Genomic DNA, 24260 nt, shown 5'->3' with positions numbered 1-24260 from the left:
TTCCGGCACCATGAGCCTACAGATAAAACCAGATTTAATATCGTATGACAAGCATGCGCAGGACCGGGGGTAGCAGAGGCAATGCTCACCTGATTTCTCTTGCATCCAACACAGGGTCCCTAGTCCTGTCACCTCGCTCTCTGCTACAGGTAGGCAGTGACAACGACAGCTTGCCCTGATGCTCTTTTGTTCAAAACCATGCCATGAAAAAAATGTTCTTGTAGGACAAGGGCAAACAGGCATGTGGGAAAAACAATGGCCAGGGAGCAGAGGCACTTCGGTCCCCACCAAGCAGGAGGCAGCCAGGAGCAAAACACAAACAGTAGCTCAGCTCCTTTGCACCACTTTGCATGGTGCAATGGCACCATGAAGCCTCTCCCGAGGGGGTGCTGCCAGCACGATCCCCCAGCCATATGCAGCACAAATGGCCATTGCAGGGACCCTGCTGCACAGTCCCAGCCAGAGCCCCCTCAGCTCACCAGGAGAAGTGGCACTGGTGTCACTGCAGCATCCTCTCGCTTACCGTGTCCCAAGGCCACCTCAAAATGACATGGCTCAAGTTTGGAAGAAAATGAGGCAAACGTAGCCCTAACCCCTGCTACATCCACCCTGCAAGGCTCTGTGGGAACCTGGGGATGCCCCCAGCACAGGGAAGGGTGTTGGGTGCAGACTTGCCCCCTGCTCCACTTGCCTGGGAGATGTGCCATGCAAGATGTTGCACTCAGACCCGCAGTGGTATTCTTCCGCATACTCCATTTTATTCTATCTTTCTTGCGTTGGGGCAGTTTAGGAAGCCCCACCAAACCTCCTGGTACAAAGTGACAATTTTTATATTGCAGAAATTCAAGATCTTTGCAAAACCCACAAGCAGCTCACGCGTCCCCAGACAGTTCCCCCTCCCAGCTGCACAGGCGACGCACAGCACTCGCACAACCCCCGGGTTTTGGGTACAGCCCTTCACAACTCGGAAGAGTTCACACCTCAAAGCCAGAAAGAAGTCTGCAGTGATGCACAAGCCCTTTTTTTTTTTTTTTTTATAAAAATCTATTTTAAGTTTTCTGCAATCTTCACTTTCGCTCCCGTGCATCACCGCCATCAATAAATGACAGAAAGATGCTCCAATAGATAACACTGGACCAGTGGGGAACTGGGCCAGCACCAAGGAGCAAATGCCCAGATGCTTTGCAGTCACGTAGAGCCAAGAGAGGCGTCTCCAATTCATAATTTCTGCTCAGTGCTTCTCTTGTGCTGTAATGAAAATCATGGCATATTTGTCGCTCTTGCTGCCAAGAGATATGGCCATGCCCTCTCCACAGTATCCAGCTACAAACACGCTTGATGGGCACTCTCCGGGGGGACTGCCTGAGATGGTTTTACATTGCTAACATATGTAAGTACACCTGAAAGCTACAGCCTGCCACGTCTTGTGGACCTCACTGGGGTACCTTTGCTCTTTTGCCACCAAGGGTTAATTTTCTAATGGCTGCTTTGCTGCTGAAGCTGGCCAAGTTTTTCATCGCCTGCAGAGCACCACAAGCTGTGATTTGGAGCCAGAAAACACCATTAATTTTCTAAATAGGAAGGATCACATATGTAAACTGTCTGGGTCTATAACCAGTTGGGCAGGTAGAAGGCAAAGAGAAGGAAAGTGGGGGGTTGTTTTCTGTCACCGAAGCAAAATAAACCCGAGGCTGCTGGCTGCACTGAAGTTTTCTGGCGAAGCTGGGCTCCCCCTTGCCTTCCCCCCGCACCCCCACCACACACACGCACTTGGCGTCACCCGTGGCAGTGCTCATTTCTACCGGAAAAGGTCAGGTTCATGATTTATTGAACAGTTATTGAAGTTTTTTTTACATGAGGCTATATGGAAAAGTTACTGGAAAATTCAAGTAAAGACTGAATAAAGGTAATGGCTCGCAGTTCATACCAGACCTGGCCTGATCACCTTTCACACATCAGCGTGGCCTAATCCTGCCCCACACATGTCACAATAAGTGCCCAGTTTGTACCAGTAGAGACTGGCAGGTGGCCTCAGACCTCAATTCAGTTGATGAGCTGCAAGAGTGGGATCCAGGTGTTTGCTACCCACATTATCCTCCTTCAAAACATCTACCGGCAGCCAATGCCACAGAGCTGCCTGAATTTGTTCAGCTGGGCACACGCACAAAACCAACATTTTCGTGGTGTGGAGGTAACGGACAGGGCCCCATGGGCTCTCCTGTCCTGAGCACAGCTGCCCACACCACCTCCTGCCACTGGCCGTGACTCAGTTTCTCTATTTATAAGCTGGTGTGCAGATACTGACCACAGAGGGGTGCTCTGGGTCTTAATCAATTAATTAATGCCTTGTGCAAGGCACTTGGAAGGCCTTTGGTGGAGGAGACTACCAAAGTTCATATTATTAAATGGTTTTAAGAAAAAAAAAAATCTTTTTTTTTTTTGTGATTGTTTTTCCAAGTCTTTTGTGCAACACTTGGCACTGTGAGGTTCAGCTTTCCACCTTTTTCTTTCCCCTCCACAAATACTTAGGAGCTGCCTTTTTTCTCCCCTTTTATGAGCTGAAGTGGGAAAACCTGCGGGCAGGACCAAGGGCTCCCTCAACCGGCAACCACCGTTCTTGGCCCCAGCACCACCCGAACCGCAGGGGACACCCCAGCTGCCCAGTGCAGAACAAACTCTCGGCCAAGGATCGAGGCAGAAGTATTACATTTTTTCCAAATTACTCAATACAGCAAAGACAGTGGAACATGGTTTTTTTTGCTTTCAGGTGCTGTGCAAATATCATAGCAATCCTAGGCTGATTGCAGCTGTGATTGCACCATGACCTGTGAGGGTCTGATCCTGCATTTATTCACCACTGCAACAGTCATCCCAACTAGATGCAATAATCACTGCAGGACTGGGTCCTTAATTATTTCAATATTCTCCCCCTCCCCTTTTTTAACCACTTTTCCTCCCAAGTAAGAATATTATTCATTAAGGGCTCAGCAGAGCCCATGAGAGCTCATTTTAGCCAAGATCTCCCTATGATCTTCTCAAGCCTTTAGCGGGGAGAAAGCCTTGGACTCTCTTTCATGGGCTGCATTGTGACCTGGCTTCAAAGTGTGCAAAGAGGTTCCACAGCTCCCTTTGTGCAGTACAGTCTCTTAATTACGCTTTTAAACACAGTGTAATTTTTGTAATTAACATTATGGTTTCAGAGGGCAGAGAAGTCTGCACTACGCTAATTACAAACTGGAGTAGTTGGAGTAGAAATTCAAGGCTCCGGTTTCTGGGGCCGAATGCAGTTTTTATGAAGGATTTCAAAGCTCCTCCGTGGGCTCTGTGTTCTGAGTAATCATTAGCATTTGATAACATAAAGAATTTTTATAACATGTGACAGATTTCAATGTGAAGATTTTACCTGATAACTGGAAAATTTACATAAAGACCTTCATTACCTCTCTGCTCACATTACTGCAAGTGGAAGAACTACAGCACACTGTCTCCCTGTAAGATGAGGCTTGGGAGCCAAAGAATTTGTGCTTTATAACAAAATTTATAGTACATTACGAAGGGAGGTTATAATAATCCTCGATGATTTTAGGAACTGGAGCAATCTGAAGAGTGAAAGAGAGCATGAGAGGTGGCGGGAAAGGATATTTCAGTATTGTCATGCAGTGGAGGACTGCAGGCTGCAGCAAAGGAGCTGCAAGCAGGAACATAAAACATTCCAGAGCAGATACTCAAACCAACACCACAACACCAGCGTCGGGGCCAGCTTCCAAGCATGGGCCAGGACCCATCCAGGCTCACTTATGCTGCCATTGCAGTGGTTTGGGGCAGCTTTCTGGATGCGTTAAATGAGAATTTATCATTAATCCTGCTTACTTCCTACTTCCTGCTCTATATAGAGCAACAGTGTGCAGCAAGCATCTCTGCTGGGTGCATCATCCTTCACAAGGGATACATTTTCTCTGCCGATATGGATATAACACATAGCCATGCAACCACGTCATCACAGAATTCAAACTACCCAGAAATCATTAGCAAAAGTTTATCAATATCTCTCTTATGGTCATAACAACCCATGGCTTCTCCTAGGACAATGCAATGTTTCCCAGATGTCTGCATTGCTCCAAGCACCTTGCCATTGCCTGTTGAAGGCTGCCTGACTGCATCCTGTGGACGTTTTGTCTTCTAAATATTTCATATTTACCATCATCTCCGGTAAATAATTCAAGTTGCTCATCAGCATAGTGCCATGTTGATTGCAAAATTGTGTAAGAAAAACCCAAAATAACAGCTGATGCACAGGGAGCTGCTTCGTGGGACACTTCTGCCATGCCAGACCAGCCAGGGATGCCTCAGACAGACACCTGAGCAAGCCCAGATGTGGCCAGCCCTTAAAAAACTCATCACACTAACCTCAATTTGACTGGCCTCTTCAGAGTCTTTTGATGCTTTCAGTATCAGTTTCTGAACTTCTTCCCAGGCTAAAAAGCCTCCCCAGCAGCCTTAACTTTAGAAAAAATAAACCATCTAGGTCTTCACTCAAGAAACCCAAGCTATCTTGCCAGCTGATGCATAAGCTTGATTCACCAAGTCTCCAACCACAGACTTTTAAAACCACAAGGTATCTTTGACAAGTCTTGTTAGTCCTGTTGCATGGAGAACAGCCACACTGGATTTTCAGAGTTGCCTTTGCAAAGGAATTTCCCTTTCCTCTGGTTTTGCAAGCCCAGTGCTTGGTGAAACCAAAAAGCAACCTTAGATCAATGATCAAACTTCCGTAGTAGATGGCTTTTATTTTTACAAAATATTTGCTTCCAGCAGAGTGTATCTTAATTTACAGAATGCAGAAATCTGTCATTAAGCTTTGACCCAGCTTCATGGCATTGTCAAATGCAATAACGTATCTTTTAATAGTTTTATATCAAGTAAGGATATAACATATCATTAGTTTAAATGTATTTGCAAGCAATTACCCCCACCAGGATATTTGTGAATGCTCATGCAAAATTGATGAAATTCTGACATGCTTAAACATTGTTCATTTAGCTCTATTCCTTACATATAGAAAAAACAGAATAAATAATTCTGCTGCCACTTGCAAACTACTGTTCAGCATTTTCATTCTGTTCATGTCCTGCCTTTAAACTATAGCTCTTGGTGATCATTTAGAAAAACAGTTTCATATATGTTTAATTTTAAATAGACATACCAGATTATTCATTCCTCTTATTATTGTTCAATGCAGTAATTTAAACATGGACTAGATTTACTGCATGTCAGCTGCCTTTCTTTTACAAAATGGGATAAATTATTAAATGAGTAGAGGTTGTTTGACAACGGGTTTTCCAGTACTTCACAAAAGAAAGACCTTTGACATTCAGCTGTCTTTTGAAAAGAATAAAGAGTAAATCAATTAAGTCTCTATGCTGTGGTTCAAAAACATGCTGTTACAACACATTCTTACTTACCTCTAAGTTGACTTGGGAAGACTCAACCCATTGCAGTCTTACCACTACGTAAATTACTGATTCAATTGTCAGGTTGCCTTGCAAACAGCACTCTCTGGCCCAAACCTTAAATACAGCCATTTCTACAAGTCCTCCGTTCATTCCCCGAGCTACAGAGAAGTCATCGATATCAACCTCGAGCAACATTTTCTGCCAACTTGGAAGACCTTTTTACAAGTATTTATTTTTGGCTGCTTCTGGCAGAAGCTTAGACTTTCTAAGTAGAAATATCTTAATTGACAGCATTGAGGAATCTTTGCCTTTATGAGCTTCTACGGGAGAAGAGAAGACTTTCATGAAAGTGGCGGGGACAGCAAGTGTGAGAAGCTCAAAGATCAGGTGAAGCTTGGATACTAGTATATTCCCCGAGTTCACAGGGAAACTGGACTGGCAGACCCAGCAAACAGTGCTAGTCTTTTCCTTCTCCTTTACTAATTGCAATATTTACTGAAAAGTTTGCAAAGCATTTGGGGTGCTTTGAAACAGAGAGAAATATATCAGTTTAAGATATCATTTAAGCAAACTGACCCTTTAACCTAAGCAGAACCTAATTACAATCAGAAAATATTAAAAAAAAAAGTCAACTAAATGAAAACAAAATCTAACCGAACACTTCTTTTCTCTACCTGGCTTACACAGCATTTCGGCAGAACCAATTCTGTAGCAATCACAGTAGTCTAACTCAGCAACATAAAGGTAACAACGTGGACGTACATGAGGGAATTCATGTTTTGCAACCCAGCCTTGGTGTGTGAGAATTCACAGATAGAGCTTTTTTTTTTTTTTTTTTTGTCTCTGCAGAAACCAAAGGTAAGGGTTTTCTCTCTGTCAGAATTAAGATTTCCTTAAATTCACCAAACACTCTTGATCATATCTTGCATCTTTTTTGTCTGTGTTTTTCCATTCTCAAATGCCACAAACATCTTATTGGCTAAAGGCCGATCCAGGACATGAATGGAAGTCACTGAAACTACACATGGAAACAGATTACCTGGCTTTGGAGTCTCCCAAGTCGCTTCCTCACCTGTGAAGGATGCTTCCCCACTATCTTTAGGTTGGAAATTCATTCACTTGAGTTTTTACCATCCCAAATGACAGGATTTGCATTAACTCCCCTTGGGGACTGCTCCTGCCAGGAAGCTTTCTATACTATTCAGCTCTAGTTTTCTATTTCTCACTTTTCCCTCAAGAGCTTTTTGAGCAGCATGACAGCTTGCAGGAGGTCTTTGGGTCTGAGGACTACCCCAAGGCCACCTACGCAGAAGGGTGTCAGGACTGCAGGTGCCACCATGGAATAGGGAGATACATGCATTTTTGAGCCAGAGGTTAATTTAAAAATAAAAAATAAAAATACCCTAAAGTTATGTCTTCTGGTAAATCTTTATCAGGCTGCAATATTTGGCCTTGTGGCAGAAAAATGAAGGCAGTAGAAGTGAGGTTTGTACCTGCATTTTGTCTTGGTGGAAGCTTGTGTGCACCCTGCTTGGGAAGTGGCTCACCAGGATTTTGCAAACTTCCACAATCCCACTTTTAAAGCACTGCTTCCCGAGAAAAGGTTAAATGAGGTTTAAGTGCAACGTAATAAACCTTCACTGTTCATAAAATTGTGTGATAAATGCACATGTGGTTACTCTGGATAAAATCACCAAGGTCAGCAGGCAAAGCCGGGAAGCAACAGCCCCACGGAGCCAGACGCTAGCACAGGGCAGCCCATCCACCAGTGGGGTGGGATGTTCCAGTTCACCTCCATCCCAATCCAGAGATGCTCACTTCATGTTGGGCTCATTCCTCGCCTACCACTGATGCATTGCTTGCACAAAATAAGAAAGTTCTGACATTTGTGATTCACTGGCAGCTTTCAGCCAAAATTTCCTGGCTGCTGCCTTACCCCCACACATGCCAGGTTTGCCAATGTACCTCTCGTGAGCTTGGTCCTGATGGGGAAGTGAAGGTGCTGCAGTTTCTGTGCACATCTGCAAACAGGACTTGCTAAGAGACCAAAGTTGAAGACGGTTGTGCCGAGGTCAGACTCTTCTTCTCCCGCTCAGGCTAGAAAGCGCCTCAAAGCACTAGCAGGCCTGTGGAACCAAATGGAGTACAGTGCCACTGATTGCAGTTCAGGTGAGCAGAATGGCGCTTCACTTATTATTGTTAAAGTGAAACACTGATTTCTAGGGGCATCCCAATTTTATCAAGCTCATTTTATTTTCCCTACATTTATTTGAATAATACGTCCTTTGCTTGCAATAAAAAAATACCATATACCCCATCATCACAAGTAGCAGTTTATACAAACATAGCATTGTCCTGATGAGTTCAGATATGAACCTGTTTGTTTATAGAATTTCTCCAGAATCTGTAATGTTTATGATTTAGCAAATGAACCAAGAGGGAAGCATCCTGTATGGCAAGAAGCTGTTGTGCCTGCAGATTTGATTTACAAGGTATGGATGTGGTCAGAGAACAATGACCTTGTTGAAGAAAAAAAAAATAGTAAAAAAGCATAAACTTTCACTGTATTCTCTTCCCTTTGGGCATTTTGTGACAGGGCAATTTTAGCCCTGAGGGAGCTAAAATTCCACACCAAGGTGGTCAAAACCCCTCTTTGCTAGCATTGTATAAGTGTTAAGCTGCTTCTGTGTGTGTTGTGTATGTGTGTCTGTATGTGTGCAACCACCAAGGGCCCTGGAAAGAGCAGGACAAGGACAAGTACACTTGGTGACACACGACAATACACAACCAAGAGATGCCTGACATCAACAAAGTGGTCAAGGATCATGCTCTGCAGCGCAAGGATACGGAAGAGACTCTGTTGGCCTGAAGATGTAATAGTCTCACAAAGAATGGAGTAAATGGGAGAAAGATTTCATTCCTCAGTTATGCCAAACCCAGACACTCCACCTGGTGAGAATGAAAAGGGATTTCCCCCATGGGAGATGGAACAATAAGGACTCTACATCAGCAGCATATCAACAGACAATATTACTCTAAGTGCCTAAAAAAAAGAATGAGACTCCTCTAAGAGGTTTCTTCACAGGTTGTATCCTTCAAAGCCAACTTATACCAAGACCACGTACATCAACCATGAAAAGTCATGGTGCGGAAGATCAGCCATCTTCAGGAGGGACATTCTTTCCCCACCACACTGTAGGATGCCTGTGGCAGACGAGCCATAAACCTAACACTTTATGCGACGGCTGGCAAACACTCAGTTGGAAATGGAGGCGTTCCACTAGCGAGGCACTTGTTAGTGTAATGGCCCACCCATAAACTGTGTTTTTATAATACTTTCCTTCAAATCAGATTGTTGTCATGATCAGAGAGCCATTTACTGAAAACAATTGCTGATTACACACATATCCCCTGTAGGGAGGATGTACAGCGAAATGAGCATTTGGAGGGAATTTTTTGCTTTTCGTACCTCCTACAATTTTACCTGTGGACATTTACCAACAGGCCAGACTCAAAAGCTCTTTATCTGACTTCAGCAAAAGTTTTCACTCAGCACAGCCCTGTGTGACTCTGCTGTGTATGGTTTGGTCAATTAGAAGACAAAACATGAAAACAAATACTCCTTGAATCACTCTAAAAATCCCATAGGGCACCTTGTCATTCCTACCGACAATGGAAATATTTTCCTTTCAGTCTATTCCCACCAGTTTTCACTGGTCAGCGCAGCATGGCTTTTCCAGGTCTCTTGGGAGACCAGTCCACAGATCACTAGACTGTATTTTCATTTCCATGGTATCACTTTAAGTTTTCCTTAGCTCAGTTTCATCCCATTACTCTTTCTGCTTAAAATATCCCAAATAATTTATCTTATTCGTATACTTTCTGGTCTGTTCAAACTCCTTACCAGAAGCATCTTAAATTCTTCTGCTCCTAAAGAAGGTAACAAGCCATCTGCTAAGGATGGATTCCACCACTTTGGTGAGTAGCTGTCTGAAGAGCTACATTTACTCTGAATTTCAGGTCCTTTACATTTATGGCTGCTGTACGACCCCCCTGTATTGCCAAAGAGCCTTAGCGGAAGCCCAGCTTTGGGTGGAAACTTGCCCTGAACCCAGGGCATTCCAGTTCCCTTCCCCAACACCACCCAGCACCAATGCATGCACCCAGCACCAGCATTTGTGGGTTACATACCCAAGAGAATGACTACTTCCTCCTTCACGTATGATAAAATAAAACAAATCATCCTGATTATTAGAGCAACATACTTCAGGTTCTGCAGGAGCTGTCTGTAGGAATGATAAATCCTTTAGCCACACAGTTACCTTGTGATATCTAAAGGAACCCACCTGGATGAAAAAGGGAGGGGAATATTTCTTCCTGGAGCATCTCCCCTAAAGGTGCTGGAGTTACTCCAGAGATTAATTTGAAGTGGTACCTGTAGCACAGACCAGTTGCATTGTACTTTCTAGATGCAATTAAGAGCTACATAAAGTATTCTGGGCTCCAGAGTACAGCATTTTTCCTCTTCAGCTGCATGGGATTCTTTCAATAAAGATATAAAAGGGGAGAGTAATGAATAGCATTATTTTGTTTAGAGATTTGGGGACTAGGCAAGAGTTGGTCAAAGCAGCTGGGGTAAAACGTTCTCCATCAGCAAACACCATTTTGTCAGATAGGAACTTGGTGCAGGAGCCAGCATGTTTTGATAGAATTTCATTTAGAACAAAATTGAACCACGGTGTTTTGGTGAGAATAAGCTCTAAAATTAAATTTCATTGGAACAGAGTGAGTCAATTATTCATTGCAAAAGAAAAAGTTGTTCTGAACTGTTACTTTACATTATATTCCTAATTATAAAAGAAAAGAAATGCATAATTGGAATGAAACCTTTTGATTTATTGAACTACAACATTTTGACTAATTCAAAATAGCATGTCCTAGAAATGTTTTTCACAGGCAATTTCAACTTTGTGCTTTTGTTCCAATTCAGAACAAAGCTCTACTTTTTGAAGTCACAAATTTCCCAGTTAAATGGAAAAATGATGTATGAGAAAACTGAGCAGCTTACACAAAATGGGTTGCGATTTTACACGTAACTCCCTTTCCCAGTGACTTTTGAGCAGCTTTAGGGACATAAGCATAGACAAAACAGGGCACTGAGCAACACAGAAAGAGACAGGATAATACTAGAGATGCAGAAGTCAGATAGGAAACACAGTGCTGTTCTTCAAGAGAGGCATTTTCAGATGTGTGTGTGCAAGGATACATAATACTCAGGGAAACCGGGTAGGACTCAAAGCTCTTATAATTCAGTGGTCAGAACAAACCCTGGGCATCCCTAAATGACCCCGTCATTAGATTTATGCATGGCTCTGCTATAAGGAGGTTAGTTTACAGTATACTGACTTTGCTTCCTTCATTATGTGCTGGAGAGCTTATGTTTTTTGTGTAACCCACTCTTAATCACCGCTCAAACATGATAAGAGGCTGCAAGATCTTGACTGCAGCTTTTGGTGCTATGTGACAGAGAGGTATGCTACACTCCAGTGCCATGGGGACAGGATGGTGCCCCCAAAAACCCCATTCCTCCTAGGAAAGCTGTCACTACCTCTGCCACTGCTCACCGATGCCCTCCCTGTAGAGCTGCCCAATGTCCTACCCTCTTCGGAGAACAGGTCAGAGATGCCTCAAGGAATCGTGTGCTGGAGGAGATCTGAGGGAAACATTTGCCCTTCCAACAAATGGCAGCTTCAGTGTGGAGGAATTATCCCGGAGGTATTTGGGCTGCTCCCCACGCTTCCAGACCCTGCTCCCCACCCAGCACAGCCCAAGCTGCAAGGTAGCACATCTCCATCCCTGTAATTGTGTGTAGTTGGAAGGAAAAGCAGTGACCAGGCTACTGAGTAGTTAACTACACAACTGTTACCTAATGTTCCTAATTTGCGTGATTTTAATAGTAATGAGTAAAACCAAACTGCTCAGTTGCACTTTCTACCTCAGCAAAACTGAGCTATAATTGTGTAGAGAATAATTTTATGGGTGAAGTGTGCCCTATATTATAAGAGATTAGAATAAAGTGCTCTAATATTCAATGTCTTAGCAGGTGCAGGCACTTACCTGGGCAATTAAAATCTTTTTAATATACAAATCACAGCCAGTGAGAATATTGGCATGACAAACTGGATCTTTCAGGACATATTGCGTTTGTCTATTGTTTGCTAGCAATAATTTCTCTAACTTTTGTTTAAAAGAGAAAGTGATGAAAACGCAGACTAATTTGCAAAAGATTCTTGAAACACTTGTATTACATAATTTCTGTGAAAGCATTTAACATCTCTCTATCTTTGTGTAACACATGCATTAATGTCTTCCACTTAATATCTCTTTTTAAAAATATACCACATTTAACAATTGATATATTTCAATATTATAGCTGCTAGGGACTACTGAGCTGTGTTGAATAGAATTTGGCCTTGAAATTACAAGCAGATCATGGAAAGCATATGAAATCTTCTTTAATTGATGAATTCTTCAAGTTTATTAAATGCCCTCCTTTGTGCTTGGAGTATTCTATAAATATGAACAGGTGAAATAGGTGCAATGTTTCCTGTGAAAATTGCAGAAAAGCATTTTCCAGTTACTCCTGAGCAATTTTGTAACTTCAAAAAATGGAAACTCAACTCTGCCAACATCAGCTCTGCACATAAAACCACATTGTATTAACAGTTTCAGATCTTTGCTGCCTTTCAGAATAGCATGATTTTGCCTCCAAATACCAACCGGAAGTGCAACACAAACTACTGTTAGTAATTTTAAAGAGTGGGGTGAAGTCAGAGAACTAAGGCTTGTCATCAAGGCCGACCACTTCTCCCACCCACGCATGCAGCCCGGTGTATGGTCCCACTCTACAGGAGAAGGGCAGGAGGTGCTGGATGGACCCATAAAACCGCTTCCCAGATTGTTATGACCCAAAAAGGAAATTTGGGTGAGGACAGCAAGTTGGAGTTCGCAAAATGACTGTCCCTTTCTCCTTATTGCCTGGTGGAAAACAGTCCCAGTAGTTTCCCATCAAGGAACCAAAGCCTCGCTGCCTCCTCACTCAATTCACACCTCTGCCTGTGCAAAGAAGTGTAAATTGCACCTCCTGGAGCTGCATCCCCGGGGGGGAGGGGGGTGTAATCTTGATGGAGGGTAAACATTGTTTGCACAACTATACCCTTTGAGAACCTCCTCTCCTGGAAGTCAGCTTTCATCTGGGGACAGTCCTCAACCCTAGTTCCACAGCAGCAGGTGCTGGACCACTCGGGTCCCAGAGGGATTGCCACAGCTCCAGTATTTGCAGTGATGGCGATGTGCCAAGCCAGTCCTGGCTGCACCGGGAGAGATCACAGTCTTTCCCATCCAGGAAACAGGCTGGGGAAGAGAGGCCCTGAGCACCTGGAAGAAGCTGAAATAATTTAAGGCTGAATACAGACTGATGGCTGCATGAGAAATGGGTTGCCTAAAGGCCAGTGGGGACATACTAAAACCACATGTGCAACCACAAAGCAAGTCAAGTTATGGACACTGTGAAAGATCACCCTGTTAGGAAGTCTAACATCCCACAGCAGCAACAGACTGACATCAATTTACACACACAGAGAGCGCATTCAGCAAACACCACATAGATGAGTATTTAGCTGAAAACTGGTGGCACTTCAAACATTTGGCAGGTAACCCTGAGTCCCATCTGAGATTTACTCCTTCTTGGAAGAGGCTGGCGATTTCCACACAGCTTTGTTTCAGCTAATTGGTGGAAAATACTCTGAGTACGGCTAGTTAAGGTACAAAATCATTTTGCAATATATGGATGAACAGAGGCTCCTCCACCTGAAGGGAGGTTTCATGACATTTTAAACCACACACCCTAAAAAAAAAAAAAAAGTTACGCTTCCAAACTATGCCTCCCTTTCCAGTCTACAGAAAGAGGCACCCACAAAACATAATTTGCATGACCTGTGCACTAACTCAATAGCACAGCCGCTCCGCAGTAGATGTCTCCCTCTATATAACCCAAATAGGAAATCTCTGAATACTTGTCTTAGACATACAATTCTTAGATAGCTAAATTTGAGTGGGATGCTTAACTTTATTGTTAACAAAAATACTCTTGCTAACATAACACAATAACTTCTTTTGTTATCATACAACTCCATCTCTGCTACAAACACCAGTCCCACCAGTGCCCTTCTCCATGCCCCAGGTCTGCAACAGGTCTTCCTATGCAAGTGGAAATGGGCAGCTTGTGTCCCCCTTGGTATCTGGGTGATTTTGAGTTGTTAGCACAGGGACTGTAGTGATGCCCAAGGACCTTCTCCTGGAGACCATCCCTGTGGTGAGCGGCACTCCTTGCAAGGGAGTACATACAGAGGATAAGCTGGAGAAAACTGCAGCCACCCTCTTTGCTGAGGGGCTCATTTGGCTAGCCCAAAATCCCAAAAGAGGTTTGTGAATCCAGATCTCCGGCATCCTTCTTTTTTGATGCTTATATCATTAACCACAGTACACTTGGCTCTCTTCTTGTTAAACCATAAACATGGGAAAATCCCTGAACTTACCAGTGCTGTGAAATAATAAATTATGCAAGCTCCGAACCTCTCTGCTTCTACTGCGGAAAAAAAATTTAAAACTGAGCTTTGGTTCATACCCAAGATAGTCCTTAAAAAAGCTTAAAGCACTTTAATGTTCAGACATACTTGCGTGCCCAGTATCAACATTTTGCCTCACCGTCTCTTCCAAGTTAGCTGAGAAATACACATCTGCAGCTGCTTTATATACTTTTTGCGTTCTCATTTCCTAGGCCAAAATCTTCCACTATCAAGCCACAAATTAATCTAATTATTTGGGTATTTAGACTGTCGGCTCAAGTCAGCAGACTTCGGCATGTGTCTAATATTGATTCTGCAATGTGACTGCTGGGGGACTATTTAAAGATAAGCACATGCCTAAACACTGTGCTGAATTAAGCCTCAGTAACAGTATCTTCAGAAGCTGGCTTTAAACAAACTGGTTTTAGGCAAGCAAAGAACTGCCTTGGAATAAAAAAACAGAGGACAGGAAGGTATTTACCAGATCTCGCAAACACGCTATGAAAGGAATAGATTATTTTAAACAAAAATACTCAACATATGCCCAAGATATCTGGAATAATTATGAAAACGGAACATTAAGCAAGAAATATTTTTGTAACTCATCATATGGTAACTTTGACAAGTTTGAGGAGATGTATTTCACCTTTAGCATCGCCTTTTAAAAGACTGGTCAATGATAAATCAGCAACTTTTTTCCATAGCAGACATGAAAGTGTCAGGTTCTACAAGGGGAAAACACTAGCCCCGCCTTGCCTTGACCCTTCATTTTGCCTGGCCTGAAGAAAAGTGATTTGCAGAAAGGACCTGCAATCAAAAAAATAATACCATGAGGCATGCAATACCGTAAATAGTTAAAGAAATGAAACAAGAGTGAAAGCAAACTAAGAATATTATGTTTCCAACTTTAATGTGGGCATTTATATGCAATACTTAAAATGTTTAAAGAAGCTAAATTATCCAGCCCATTATCCTGATGTTCAAATTCCACACATGACTCCACGCCAAGGGAACGGCAGAAACGTGACACCCCTTCGGGGACCACCCTGGGACAGCCACTGGAGAGGACCAACCAGCAGAACATGCAGGGATAGATGCACCAGGAGCAGCTCTGGGACACTGGGGTGGAGCCCTCATTTGTCCTGGGGAAGAACTGCTCAAGAGGGAAATTATGGGGCCCTTCTTCAATGCATTTCCTAAAACACCAGTGTGGTCGCATAAACCATCCTAGTATGGCATGAGGTGGTGGATCACTGCCTTTTCGTCCCCAGAGACCTGCTCCCCCAGCAGGCAGCAGGGCCAGGGAGTCCTGCACCACTTCGCTGCAGCTCCAGCCTCCACCACCCACTCGCTGCATGACCCCACCAGCACTCATGACACGTTGTTTGATCACCCCCACCGTTTACAGCAGAAAAGCTATTTAGCTGGTGCCTGCAACCCTTCAGGCCGCAATGCCTTGACAGCAGAGGTTATAGGAAGAAAAAAAAGAGAGGGAGAGAAAGAAAGAACAATGTGCAATCGGCACTGCATTAGAGATGGAAAAAGTACTTAAAGCCTGCAACATTCATCAAGGCTGAATACATAAATGCCACATTTTGAATAAGCCAAGCAAAAGACAATGACAAAGGAAAGGCGCGTTGCTTCAGGAATCTCTATCATTTTCATTTGCTGCTGTCAGGAACCTGTTTTTTGCCTCTCACTCTATCAGCCATTATAGCATTAATGAAGTAACCTCACATAGTTATTGACTGGCTTGTCAGAGTCCCTGCCTGATCCCTTAATAGAAACCATTGGTCTTCAGTTAAAAATGGGGTGAGCTGAGAGGTGCTGTGGGCATGTACTGAATTTCAAGTGCACTCCTGAGGTTATCAAAAGCCATGAAATGCAAATTATTATATTTTTTAAACACACAGATTTCATGCAACTGAGCATATAAAATTGACTAATACTGTACTTTATGCATTCCTAATAATGTTTCCAAATATGCTCTGCATATGATCTTTCCCCAGAAATTTGTGGGTGGTATGTGAATAAGCAGAAACAGGCCTAGTTTCATTTTGTGAACTAAATGGTTTCCTGAACGCTGCAAGTCTCTGTTCCTTCTAATATAAGGTAATGTTTATGCACTGTCTGTTCAAACAACACAGGTAATCCTTTGTCTGAACTTCTGTCTCAGATCAAAATCATTTTTCCTTCATCTTTTTTTTTTCCTTCTTTCACAAAGCATCCTAAGTCCCATAACTAGTATATTCTTATTTCCTAGAAACTGAGGGCTGGCAGAGGGTCTAGAAATAACTTATTTTCCCAGAAGGTTAGAAATCCAGCAACTAATCTAAAACACCAAGTTGTTAATTCCCATACCACCACACTGTTGCCTGCGATATGTAAAAACAAGCCGGGAACCCTACTGACTCAGCCCTGGTTGACAAGAAATCTGTACCTGCATGATACCTGTGCAGAGTGGGATGCAAGCACGTCTTCACACATCTGCTTGTTGAGAACAACGCAGGCACAAAGATTTTGCCAGCTTGGTATTTGGTACGGTGCATGAGCCAGGAAAATCTGCAGGGTGGACCTGTCTTAAGCTCCTGCAGGGAGGAGCTAGGGCCTATGGTCCGATGATTTTTGTTATGGCTCTTGATGTAACACCTAGAAGATGCACACTTTGTACATCTGTGATCAGCTAAACAGTGGCCCAAGCATCACCGAGTTCTCTTGGTACCCAATGCTTCCAAACCCCACAGCCCTGGCCTGTGCAAAACCTAGTTCGGCAAATTCAGTTTTCTGGAGTCAAGCTTTACTTGCACATAAGGTTTTAAAGCCTTTCATCAACACAGACAGCCCTAAGAAACATGCTTCTCCCCTGTCTTTCTATCCAGGAGAGTCTCAAAGGTTAAACATTACTCTGATTTTGAAAATAGTAACGAGAAACCTCATGTCTCAGTCAGAATAGACAGCAGCAAGAGGAATAGTTGTTCAGCCAGACCTGATCCGAGATTGTTCAGAGCTCTTGGGTCTGCAAAACTGGGTTGGCATTCTCAGAAGAACAGTCTCCCATAATAATTGTGGTCTTCTCTTGTTTCTGATTGGCCTAAAAATTCTCTGAGCACAACTCTCACGGCACTTCCACATCCCTAGTCTGAAATTAAGCACATTTTTCCTAATGAATACTCTGTTTGTTGATTTGGTGACACTTTTTCTGAGTCTGAAATATTATTAAATTCTATAATTTCCCCACACACACACTTTCCCCAATTAATTATTTGCAGGCTGTTTCCCTCCATAAAAGACATTCCTTACATAAAAACATTCGGTGGGTAGCATGTTAGGAATGTCTTTCATTTAACCTATTTCCAAAATACTCCCTTAGGCCTAAGCGCAGTGCTAGCAACACACTTGCTCATCCCCTCACACAGTCCTGGGAGAGCCACAGGGCACAGTAAAGCCTTGGCTGCTCTGAAACCAGGGGAACAGGGTTTGCAAGGGTTTTCAAGGGGACCACAGCATCACCCTAGAATATGAACACCCCCCAGCCTGGGACATTCCAACACTGGTTCCCAACAGTTGGATCAACTCCCCACAGTTGATACACATCAGCACACATTTCCTAGGCTGCCTTTGCAAGGGAGTAGGACTTGGCTAAAACATTTGAGATTAGTTCGAATCATGTAGCTCTCCCAGACACTGGGCTGGGAGACCATCTTCTATTAAAAGTATTTGTGGGCTGAAACCCACAGCTCCTCCCCAAAGTTTAGCATCCCAAGTGCTCTAGGATGAGAAGTAAAACCCAGTTGTCATCATTGTGCAGGACAAGATTATGCTGGCTGAAAATAAACAAGTTTGCTCTTTGCATATGGGGAGAAAAACAACATAACACCACTTTCTAGTTGATTCAAGGTCCATGAGAGAACAAATGGGGACCACAAACCCTGTCCTCTCCATCAAAGCTCAGGAAAATTTTAGGTTGTTTTTTGTTCCAGTGCAAAGTCCAAATGGCCAACAAGTGGCTTTTAGGTTTGCTCTCAGGGCTGCGCTTGAGTGAGCTTGCATGCTAATAATTCAGAAATGGGTAGAGCAGAGGTGGGGAGGGCCTAACAGATTTTGTTTCCCAGAGTGATTTGTCCATCCCTACTTATAAGATCTGTTATCTTTGGGAATTTCTTTTCTTTTGTCCTTTTTTCTTTTCTTTTCCTTCAGGAAACGGTGATGCTATGTTTGTGGTGCAAACTCCACGAAAAGCCACCCTTGCCCACAGCTCCTTGCTCTGCAGCTGTGGAGCAATAAGCAGCCCATATATAGAACATCACTACCAGGAGCTCATCAGTTCTGATCTTCTAATTATGCTTAATAATTGCTGAAAGGAACCAAACAATCATGAGTGAACTTCGGCTTCCCTGGTAATAAATATTGTTATTACAGAATTGTTAATAATTATTAGACTCCGGCAATCTAGGAAGCATCAAAGATTTTGAGCATCTCTGGGAAGATACATGGCCTGCTCAACTCTCGTTTCATGGTTTACAGCTTTGTCCTTATTTTGAACATGCCTCTGATTAATACCCGCCCCAATGCAAGCCCAGAAAAGCCTCCTAATTGCTTGCAAGAAACTCTGGTCATTTCAGACATACATAGATTCAGTCTTGAGACGATCTTTGTTTTGGGGACTTGCTCTGCAGGTCCTAGGAGAAACATGCACAGCTTTTGTGTGTTGCAGCTGCCACTACAGGCATACCCAAGCAACCACTGCTTGACATTATGGCAAATTTTCACAGAAGTGGTGCAAAACTGAAATTATTCTTAAAGATTGCTAAACAGCAAATTTGCAATTGCATTTGCTGTATACAAATAGGCCTGCTATTTTGTGTGTTTTGTTGAGTGCAATATATTTGGCATGCAAAAGCTGTGTCTTCAGGGATTTTTTTTTTTATCTAAGTAGTCTGTACATATTGTAAGAGGCAAAGTAATTAGCATTCACTCAGCCCAGCAGGGCAGCAATTTAAACTTTTACAAGGAGTCAAAGTTCAGGATGCTGCCCTGCCATCAACTTTCTACATACAGAAGGGATATAGACAGGAATATCCAAATGTTTCAAGCTACTCTGAGTTATTTGAAACTCCAGTAGACACATTACTATGTGGAAATTGCTTAATCTTCTCCAGGATTTGTTGCTATTGTATGTTCAGTACGGAGGTCTTGGAGAGTCAGAAAGGGCTGTGCTCACTGCAAGTATTTCATACCATATTAAAAAGTTTCTGACCATACCTTTCATCCTCAAAATCATTACACCCTATTTTTATGTAGGCATACATATAAAAAACACTCCACAAAATTAATCTGTGTTTACATCCTGCATGGGGAAAGGAAGGAGATGAAGCACTTCACTGCTTGCTTTGGACCAGGAAAAGGCAAGTTTGTTGTTGCATAAAGCAAATGAATAGAAAAGTCAGAAAAAAAAAAAAGAGCCCTACTGCACTGGACTGATTTAAGAATAAATGCACGCTGCCAGAGAAATAGATTTTTTTCATCTGTTAGGCAGTCATTTTTACAAATGTACAATGTGAGCACTGAAACTCCATGAGCTCAGAGAAAAGAGCATCTTTTTTTTTCCTCTCTTTTTTTTGTTCATCCCGCTCTTCACTCCCCACGGCATGACCCTGCTCTGCCAGGCAGCCCCACATCTGCTCGGGGTCATTGGCAGAGAGGACAGGAACCACAGTCTCTGCCCACTGCAGGGAGGAAAATCCAGTGCCCCGAAATTCACAGGGGGACGGGTGAGGGGGTTTCCAGAAGGGACAGGGCAGGGGGACTGCAGCTGGCCACAGGAGAGAGAAATACTTTGCCCCACTCAGCGTAATTATTTGGGGGCTTTCAGTAAGAAACCAGTAACGCATTTTTTTTCTTCTTCTTTCCCCACCCCAGGCTTTCACTTGTAAGAGCAGATAAAGCTAAGCAGAAAGAGGAGACGAGAAGGAAACATTTAACAACACATTCGTTTTGTAGATGATTCACACCCAGTGGAAGCAAAACATCTTGATCAGGAAGGAAACATGGGTACCACTGAGCGAAATATAACAAAAAGCCTGGTGAAAAACAGTTCTGCCTAATTGCCCGAAGAAGTACTGTCATATTCTGCTAGCTTTACTTCATAAAAAAATGTTGAAAATCTTTACTATGAGTTTTGGTGACATCTTTGCACCTTAGAGAAATAAATGCAAAAGCACCAGGAATCAATGCACCAAGATTTTAGACCTCTTGCAGGAACAAGCTTTGAATTTGTACATTCCCCACCTTTATAGGAGTTTCAAATTAAAAACAAAACAGAAACGCTTGTTTGCAAATAAAGGTATGGTCTCTCAGGTTCTCATTATGTATTTTGCCAAACAAAACCAACTTTGAACACAAACATTTCAGCTCCATTCATGTGTCCAGAAGACCTAGTGAAGTTTATCGCCTCACAGCAGAGATGCTGCCTATAAAGCTGGGGAGAAACAACCCTCTGCCTCCCCATCCTCACTTTACAGACAAAGGGAATTTTTTGCCTTCCTGGTTTACCTAAGGCAGCACAAGACATTAAGTAACTTTTCTGAGTCAGTAATTCAGACTGCCCCATGACTGCAGGAGGGAGATGGGGACGGCTGAACGGGTGCTTCGCTTCATTAACCTACCCCACGCTTCCTCCTAAAATGAGACCGACTTGTTCCACCCCCAGCCCCAATACAAATTTGTACTAGCTTAAGTAATTAGGAGGTATAAAGAGTTTATTTCTTTTTCTTCTTCATTTTAAGCCTACCAGATTTCTCCACGCAGGTGAAATAATGCAGGAGGAGTGTGATGACAGAATAGGCTTCCTTAATATTTATGCATTAGGCCAAAGTAAGTAGAGAAAAAAAAAAAAAAATTACTAATCATGTGAGATTTCCAAACTTCTTGCCTCCAAGAGGCTTGAAGAGCTCAGATACCTGTCAGAGTGCAGATCTCTAACACTTTTGGAAACCATACGAGACCAACAGGACCTTGTCCAGCGAGGTCAATGCCAGCAGCCCCACTAGCACCCATGGCTGGGGTGCAGGGATACATCACCCCACTGTCCCTGTACAGAGCCCTTAATCTCGGAGGCGAGCTTTGTTGAAAATGAAAACAAGGCTATTTTCTTTGCCTTCATTAAGGCCGATTCCTGTCATGCATCTAGACAAACTTTTACTCCTAAATTTTCTTTTTTCTGCCACAAGCTCATTTTCTAATTGAAAAGAGAGGTAGCTTGTTTTAGTGTCACAGGCTTTAATTAAGCATAGTTAAGTGTAGAATAGCTTCAGGGTTTATTTATTATTTATTAGAGAAAGGTTAGTTATTTATTGGGGGGGAGACAGACCTGTAGTTGCCACGTCATGGAATCAATCACACAGCCAGTCACTCAACCCGCTTTAGGACAGGAGTGGATTAATATTGAGGTCAGCAAAAATATTTCTTTTACTGATAAAGTGTTACACAATAAGGATATTTTTGGTAGTTTCAAGTCTTCCTTGAAGCCATGATAGTTACTGGTCACTATTCAAGGACAAGACATTAGCTTTGCTTAAGTGGGGAAAAATAAACCACGGGTCTTACTTTGCACTGTACATGCAAAAGCGCTCACCGTGATGGGTACCACAAACAGTGCTGGATGCACAGGAGGCAACAGGCTGCTGAAGTCCCCACCTCAGACTTTTTTCCTTCCCTCTGGCAGAGGGCAAGCTCCACCACCAGGTTAAGTCCTGGTGCAAAGGAACTGGCTCACAAGGAGCTGTCCTCCAGGAAGACATAGGACATGCTGCAGACCAGCTCCTGCTGCAGAGAGAAGCTTCCCAAAAGCAGGGGACTATTACACAGCCATTTGAGGGCAGGGGCCTATAAAGCCAATGAAAGGCCTATAAAGCCATACTAAGTCATATTTTTTCGCTTTTTTTTTTAAATTAAAAAAGCTTTAACTTTCCCCTCACCACTTCTGGGCTAAATTGGTGTGATCCAGAGAGGTAGTTATGCATAAGAGCAACCACTCTATATTGAATTAGGGGATTTCTCATGCAACACATCTCACCAATTACAAGGCAGGGATGCAATTCTATGATTTATAATACATTATACTGTTAAGTAATATAACATTATAGATACAATTTGTACCTATCACTCCATGGATTAGAGAGGTGGCACATGAAGAGTGGATCATTACACAGCAGTGCAAGGCCAGGGGCCAAGCACTTCTGTTTAACAAGCTGCTCCAAATACCGCCTCTCTAATCCATGGAGAGAGAGACAATAAATTGTTCCTGTATCTTGTTATAAATCATATTCTTTGGGTTTGGGTTTTTGTATTTTAAAAAAATAATAATTTCTGTTTAGGGCCATCTCTTTCTGGGGCTGAGCTAGTTTAAGATGAAGGCACTCCTGTTGCAGAAAGGGTCTGAAGCCAGACTGCATAATTTATAATCTGCCCGAATTTGAGGGTGGTACAGGGGAGCAAGCTGTTTGCACCTGCCCTTCGGGTGAAGGAAACTACTGTCCTGGCCAGGCCATGCCATTCAGTGGCTGAAGCACCCACGTCCTCCCAGCTGCGTTGGCATGGCTGGAGCTTGGGTAGCTGGAGAGGACAACCAGCTCCAAGCTGCCCCAAGTGAATGGGCTGTAAACGGCAAGTAAGGTCTAAGAGGCAAGAGCTTTGTCTACATCCTTGCTTCGTCGGTAAGCAGTGTCCTGAGAACACTCAGCAGCTCATCAGCACCCAGTTTGCACAGCATACACCTAATGCAACCCCACCAGCAAGCGGCTGGGTGACCCCAGTGCCTTCTTGGGTGGTGACACCACATTTACAACACTGACATTCCCAAAGGCTACATAATCCTATTGCTATTCCACACAAGCATTAAAAAGCAACCATGGCCAAGTAAGCTGAGGTCTTTGGGAGGACAGAGTTGACACAGTGGTATTTCAATGCAGCATGTGCAAACCTGCTCTGCTCGATGGCCATCCGTGGCAGCTGAAGGTGAGCTCTTTGACCTCTGTCTATTCTGTTTACATTACCTCTTTAGGGTCAACAAATGCAGATACAATTACCAGGCTCTGCACACAATATACAGGTTTATAACATTGGCACCAGTATCAGGGTTCCACGCCTCAGCTTCCATTATAATCCCCTTAACAACAACACCTTTTTATAACACTACAGTTGCTTGGCCTGAAGAAGGTAGCACAACGACAGAGGCTGAAGATGTAAGGACACTGTAAGGCTGCTTTATAAAGCCTAACTCATCATGTGACAAGTCATTGATTTCTATTGACCATTTCATTGTAAAGTCAGAACGCAACCTGAATTCATCTTTCATCCACTTCAAAAGTAAACAATGGCTCTTGGAATAGAAGAAAGAATAGTGATGAAAAAATAACAAAAAAAATAGAAAAGAAGCCACCTTTTCCTCAAAAAACAAACAGAGAACCAAGACCACTCAGTAGCTACATAGAACAGAGCAAACTATTAATAGAAAACACATTATTTGACAAAATTCTATCACTGCTTCCATCTGCAAATTATTCATAAATCTACTGTCATTCATTCAATTCTTTTCAATTTATGAAACTATATTAATTGAGCATTATTCCACAGAAATTATTTTCAGCCTAAGAAAAATTTCCAAGTGATATTTACAGCGTTTGCTGACAAGACATCATCACCTCAGCCATGATAAGGTGCCATTGCTGTCCTCTGGCTTAACATGCAGCTCTTAAATAAGTAGGGACTGGGAGAGACTGAGGTCAGATCTCTGAAGCTGTCTATGTTTGAAAGAAGACAAAAAAAAAAAGGCTGGCAGGACTTGGCATTGACACCACATTGCAGTTCTATTAATAAAGAATGGGAATCAGCTCTAAAATCAATGTGGACCTGTTACCTCTTCACACACACACGAAAAATTGTGTCTAACTTGTTCACATGGTCTACAATGCAAATCACGGGGCCAAGTCATTCACTTTTCTGTTTGGTTATCTCTGGGCCTTCACGCTGGTCTGGTTTTGTATGTTTTTCTACAGCAAAGCATGGGCAGTCATGTAGGATAAAGATCTGTCAGCACAGTCCCTCTGCATTTCTAGAGGCTGGACAGAAATATTTCATATGCCCACAAAATGCAAATTGAAATTTGCTAGTTTCTAGTTTT

The sequence above is a fragment of the Opisthocomus hoazin genome, chromosome 2, assembly GCF_030867145.1.
Source record: "Opisthocomus hoazin isolate bOpiHoa1 chromosome 2, bOpiHoa1.hap1, whole genome shotgun sequence".
Taxonomy (NCBI): Eukaryota; Metazoa; Chordata; class Aves; order Opisthocomiformes; family Opisthocomidae; genus Opisthocomus; species Opisthocomus hoazin.
The sequence above is the reverse complement of the archived record's forward strand: the minus strand, read 5'-3'. Positions refer to the sequence as shown.